The sequence below is a fragment of the Neltuma alba genome, unplaced genomic scaffold (assembly GCF_004799145.2).
Source record: "Neltuma alba isolate B1F8T4 unplaced genomic scaffold, ASM479914v2 tig00013110_pilon, whole genome shotgun sequence".
Lineage (NCBI taxonomy): Eukaryota > Viridiplantae > Streptophyta > Magnoliopsida > Fabales > Fabaceae > Neltuma > Neltuma alba.
This window is the reverse complement of record NW_021637434.1, coordinates 92,669-99,236: the sequence shown is the minus strand read 5'-3', so window position 1 is coordinate 99,236 and position 6,568 is coordinate 92,669.

The window sequence follows — 6,568 nt, the reverse complement described above, 5'->3', positions numbered from 1 at the left end:
TTGAGGAAAGAAGTCTTCAAAATTCGAGGGTTGGAAGGGTTCACTGTCGTAAATAATGTCACCATCACCCATATCGTAAAGATCCCGTGGCTTGAGGTGAACGACCATATTCCAGTCTTTATGTTTCTCGTCCTCGACATAGTAAATTTGGTGTGCCTCAGAAGCAAGGATATATGGCTCATCATCTTCAGATGCCCCCGTATGAATAAGTCTTGAGAAATTGACTGAGGTGATGCCCAAATGGTCAGTAGCGAGTCCCCGTGAAGTTGTCGTATTTGCCCAGGAGCATTTGAACAGTGTCACGGTGAAAAGCTGGTAAGTCAACTCAATAATGTCAATTAGCTTTCCATAGTAAGTGACGCCTCCAAAGCGCATATCGCCATCACTACTGCTAGCATAACATCTCGTTCCGAATGTCCCGCAAACTCCAGAGTTTTGTGTGAGCAATCCCTGATCACGTGCAACCGTACAGAACTTGAAGCCGTTGACATTGTACGCGGTAAACCTCCGTGCATGGTCTAACGGACCGAGAGAAAGAGCTCTGAATTCATCTGTGTATGGGCTGTTGTCATTACGTATTCGACGTGTAAACCAACTGGGAAACTCTTTGTGGACTCTTTTATCAATGTCAGCAGAACGCGCACGGCCCCGTAGCTGACGCCTGAGATAACTCCTAAACTCACTATAGTAAAGTGTAATTTGTTAGAAGAGTCAATAAGAAACAAATATAAAGTGTAAAAGCTAGTGAGCTTATATGATATATATACTTACTGCATGAAGGGTTCAACTTGGCTGCAATTTATCAAAACGTGTCTGTGTGCCTGGAGTTTCTCTGTAGGAGTGAGTCTGAAGAATTCATATCCTCCAACTGGTTTCCCAACAGGAGGAAATAAAGTTGACGTGGAAGGACCGGGAGGAGAATCATCTACGCGACGCGGGCGGTTAAAAGATGTCTCCATGTCATCAAAGTACCTCGAACAGAAAGTTAGGACCTCATCTCCGGAATAACCTTCTGCTATTGACCCCTCAGGCCATGCCTTATTCCTAACATATGATTTTAATTTTCCCAAGTACCTGTAAGTTAAAATTGCATTAATAATTACGAGTAAATGAAAGAACAATGTGAAATTTAAAGAGGCGGGAATAAAAGATAATCTAGTACCTCTCTATAGGGTACATCCATCGATAGTGAACTGGGCCAGCAACCTTTGCTTCTCGAACAAGGTGGACAGTCAAGTGAACCATAACAGTAAAGAATGATGGAGGAAATATCATCTCCAAGTGACAAAGTGTAAGAATAATTTTATTTTGCAGCTGATCAAGCTCTTCCGCTACCAAGACCTTCGCACACAACTTCTTGAAAAATGAACATAATTCTACCAAAACCACCGATACATCAGAAGGAAGTGTGTTTTTCAAGGCCAATGGAAGTAACTGTTGCATAAGAACATGAGAGTCATGACTTTTCAACCCAGTAACCTTTCGAGCCTGCAGATCGATACACCTTGAGATGTTGCTAGAATATCCATCTGGTACTTTTATGTTCTTCAACGTCGAGAGGAAGATATCCTTGTTCTGCTTTGTCAAGGTGAATTTAGCTGGCTGAAACTTGTCGTTTTCATCAGGCCAAGCCTCTTCACGAATTCCCCAGGCCCGTAAATCTTTTCTAGCTGCGAGATGGTCTTTGGACTTTCCAGCTTCATTGAGCAACGTATATAGCACATTATCGCACACATTTTTTTCAATGTGCATAACATCCAAACTGTGTCGTAGCAAATTAGATTCCCAATAAGGAAGAGTGAAAAATATGCTTCTCTTCCGCCATTGCATAGGTTGCGTATCAGATGTCCCACGAGATCGTCGTCCCAATCGTTCGGGATCCACACTCTTACCAAACTCGATATGAACATCTTCTAACTGCCGCAAAATATCCATACCAGACAAAGTAACAGGAGGATCTCTCTTCTCCTGTTTCCCATCGAAGCGAATCCGTTGCAATCTAAGTCTGTGCTTGGAATCAAGGAACCGTCGATGTCCTATGAAGCACCACTTGCGACTGTGTGGAAGGCGACATGGCACAGAATCAAAATTGCACTCAGGACAGGCCAACCCAGTATGCACATTCCAGCCAGACAAAGTTCCCAAACCGGGAAAATCACTTATTGTCCACATCAAGGCTGCACGGAGATTGAATAGTTGCTTGTCATGTGAGTCATATGCCTCAACACCATTCGTCCATAGGTCGAGCAATTCGTGTATCAACGGTTGCAGGTATACGTCAATATCATTTCCTGGTGCTTTCTTGCCAGGAATGATCATGGAAAGCAAAAAGGAGCTCTGCTTCATGCACATCCAAGGTGGTAGATTGTATGGAATTAACACCACCGGCCAGATACTGTAACTTGTGCTCATGTTTCCGAAGGGATTAAAACCATCGGTTGCCAATGCAAGACGTACATTTCTAGGATCATTGGCAAAGTCTGGAAATTTCGCATCAAACGCTTTCCACGCCTCCGAGTCTCGTGGGTGCCTTAACCTACCATCTAGGTTTTCCTCAGTCGCGTGCCACCTCATGTGCTGAGCCATTTTTGATGACATATACATTCTTTGCAACCGTGGTTTCAAAGGAAAGTATCTAAGAAAATAATATATTAAAAATTTAAAATACCGAATATTTTTAGAGACGGAACAAGTAACACGCTGTAATAATTTGTACCTGAGAATTTTGGCCGGTTTCTTCTTTTGCTTCTTGCCCTTTCGTACCGACTTATAGCGTGACGTCTTGCATCTCGTACAAATCTCTTTGTTGGCATCATCTCCCCAGTATAGCATACAGTCGTTTGGGCATGCATCTATCTTCTTATAGTTCAAGCCAAGCTTGTTAATAATCTTTTTTGCTTCGTAAAAAGACGGAGGGAATTCAGCTTGGGGGAAAGCATCTCCCAGTAACTCCAGCAACATAGACATCGCCTTGTCAGTCATACCGCACAAGCATTTGATGTGATACAGCCTCACCAAGAATGACAACTTCGAATACTTTGTACACCCAGAATAAAGAGGCTTGTCAGCTTCGGTCATGAGGTCAAAAAATTCCCGAGCAGTTTCGTTTCTTAGAAACTCCGGTTGAGGTCCCTCTACTTCATCTTCGTTGGGATTCGAGCTTTCGTGAACACCAAAAGCATCACGCACAGCATCATTCACGGCATCGGCCTCATTCACTCGAACTCCCATCCGTGAAACTACTGGCACTGACTCAGCACCCATATCTAGCCGTTCCCCATGTAGTTGCCAAAATACGTACTCTCGCGGAAAAGGCTTAAAGATTAAATGTTCCCTAACAATATCTTTGGGATGCCACTTTTTGAAATTACATTTAGGACAGGGACACTGAATCTTACCATTTACGGCAGCATTGGCGAAAGCAAAATCCAAGAAATAGTTTAGACCAGCCAAGTATTGCGGAGTCGACCGGTGCAAGTTGATCCACGACCTATCCATGACTAATAATGCTCAAATTTCGTGAAAATATGCCACAGAGCTCAAAGAGAAGTTAAAATGAAATTCAGTTGAAGTGCTTCAGCTTATAAAGGAGGGTGGAGGAACGGTCATTTTTTTGTAGCGGTTACAAAACCGCTACAAATTTGTAGCGGTTTTAACGGAAAATTTCAATTTCCAGCGGTTATTAACCGCTAGAAATTCTAAATATCGGTTACAAACCGATAGAAATTTCTAGCGGTTTAACGGGAATTTTCTCTCCATCTGTTTTGAATTTTCTAGCGGTTTTATAACCGCTAGAAAATTCGGTCAAATTCTCAAATTTTCTAGCGGTTCCCCAGAACCGCTAGAAAATTCTACAGTTTTAAAAATATTTATTAAATTAATAAATGATTATAGAATTATTTCGAGTAATTAATATGTTTAACGTGTTTAATAAATTGTAATGTTGATGTTGTAATAAATAAATAAATATTTCAATATTAATTAGTACTTGACATAAATAAAATTATAGAAATAAATCAATAAAGGAAACAAATAAATATAAAATTTAGATAAATATCTAAATAATATATAAAACCGTAAAATTAAGATTCTAATAAAATCCGATACAATGAAAGCAAATCATGGGTGGGGGGCAGAAGCAGCATCATCGGGATCATCCTCTGCTGAATCCTCCGGCTGACGGTGGGCAGGCCGCTCAACCTGCTGGGACTGGACTGGCGGATGGCGGGGTAGGGGCGGGACTGGTGGCATGTGTAGGTCGGGGATGTCAGGAACCGAGATGTTTGGAGCTATACTGACCACCACATGACGCAGAGCCGTAGCAGCTGCCAAGAGCTGGTCAAGCTGCGTCTGGAGCTGACGATCACGCTCCTGGAACTGACGATCACGCTCCACGATCCTGGCCTCGAACTCTTGTCTGAGCTCCTCTCGCAATTCCTCTGAAGATGAGGAACCCGGCCGCTTCGCACTCGCATGAGAGCTCCCAGCAGTATATGAAGGGCCAGCGCCACTTGAGCGGGGCAGCCTAGTCGGTGTAGGTCCAAGTCCAAGCCCGCTAACTCGACCAGGGTGCTGCGGCCGGCCAAGACCCGCTAAAAGTGAGGCGGTGGGATCCAAGGCAGACCCCTGAGACTCACGCAACTCGGAATCGACCTGAGTCATCCGTGCCTACCAAAATTAATATAAAGAAGTTAATTATAATATAATGATATCTACACTGTGATATTATATTAATATTTAATTTATTACTTACCGCTATCTCCTCAACCTCATCCGACGCACGCCCGTCTCGGGGTCTATACACCATCGGCCACATCTCGCCATAAGTGGGCGTGTATCCCCGCTCCTGCTGCGTCTTTTCTATCTGTAAATGAAATCAAAGAAATAATTAGTTACAAATTAAATACATCTACATATTTAATAAATTTATTTCAAGTACTCACAATCTCGTCATAAGTGATCGCAAAGCTCCTGGATCCAGCCCTATGACGTATCGTCTGATGCCTGACGCTCCTAGCATTTCTCCTAGAAAGAGCCTGAAGCAAAATGTAAAAAAATTAAATTAAATGAGTCAAGTCGGATAAAAAATAAAGAAATTATAATTAATACAATATTATCATACCATCTGGTCAGCCGTCATCCTAAAATAGACGTAAGTGGACCAGTCTTGGTCCGGAACTCCACCAGGTACATCTGCCAGTATCTCCTGGAGGGGCCTCGTCCCGTCACCTTTCTTCTCCCTCCACAGGTCGGCCCTCCTGTTCTTCCATGCCATCCCCAGCCTCTTGATCGTGTCAGCCCTCAACTCCTCCCCCAGAATAAATTTACTCTATGATTAAAATAATAAATTAACTAAATAACAAATTATAAACAAATAATTAAGCAATTTCAATAATTAAAAACAAATAATTAGTTTTTAACTAATTTAACAATATTATAAATAAAATATAAATTAATCAAAGTTTAATAATAATTAAACAATTAAGTAATTTAAATAAAAAATATTTTTACTCAACTAAATTTAAAATTTAAGTAATATAATGAAATCAATAACAAATTATTTTCATTTAACTACTTTTAATATATACATTTAACTACTTTTATATTTAAATAACAAACAAATTAAATAAATAAAAAATTATAATCAAACAATTAAATTATTTGAAAACAAAATATATAATCATTTATTTAAATTAAAAAAATTATAAATAACAATTTTATATTACCTTCATTATTTCCCAGCCTTGCTGCTTCTTGTCTGAGGTGATCTTCTTCCAGTCCTGCACGTAGATGGGGAACAGCGTCCACTGCTGACCAAGGAGGCGCACGTACTTGTTGTACAACTGGCCACCTTTCTTCGTCGGTTGGCCCAACTCATTGAGCGGCACAACCACTCGTCCGCCCGTCATCATAGACAGCTCTCTGGCTGTCAGCCTCCGATAGGACCTGTTCCCCTCAGTGTCTACAAAATTTAATTAAGAAATAAATTATATATCAATAAATTAATATAATTTCTATATAAATTAAATACTGATCAAAACTTTAAAAAGTTAAAATAAATACTTACCGACAAATTCCACCTCATAACCAGCCTGACGTCTCGGAGCAGGACGCTGTGCAGCCTGGGGATACTCATTCCCCTGATCCTGCTGCTCCTCCTCCTCCTCCTCCTCGTCAGCAGCATCAGCATGGGGTTGCTCATCCCCAGTAAAATGAGCCTCCTCAGTCCGCTCAATACCATCCTGCTCCATAAAACTGAGGATATCCTCCTCGCTCAGATCGTAGTCATGAATGCTGGGAAATGGCTCATCAGCATCATGATGAACCTCACTGGGTCCAGCTCTCTCAGGATCAACTGGGTCTTTCCCATGTCGACGAGGCATCCTAATAACAACAAATAGTAATTATTTATAAATGAAATAAAAAAAATTAATTTATAAGCTATAACATAATAAATTAATAAAATAAAACATAAAATAAAAATTATTTATCAATAAATTACTATTTTACCTGAAAATAAGGATCTGCAACTGAATCAGAACTCAAATATGTTTGTGAAGAAAATTCA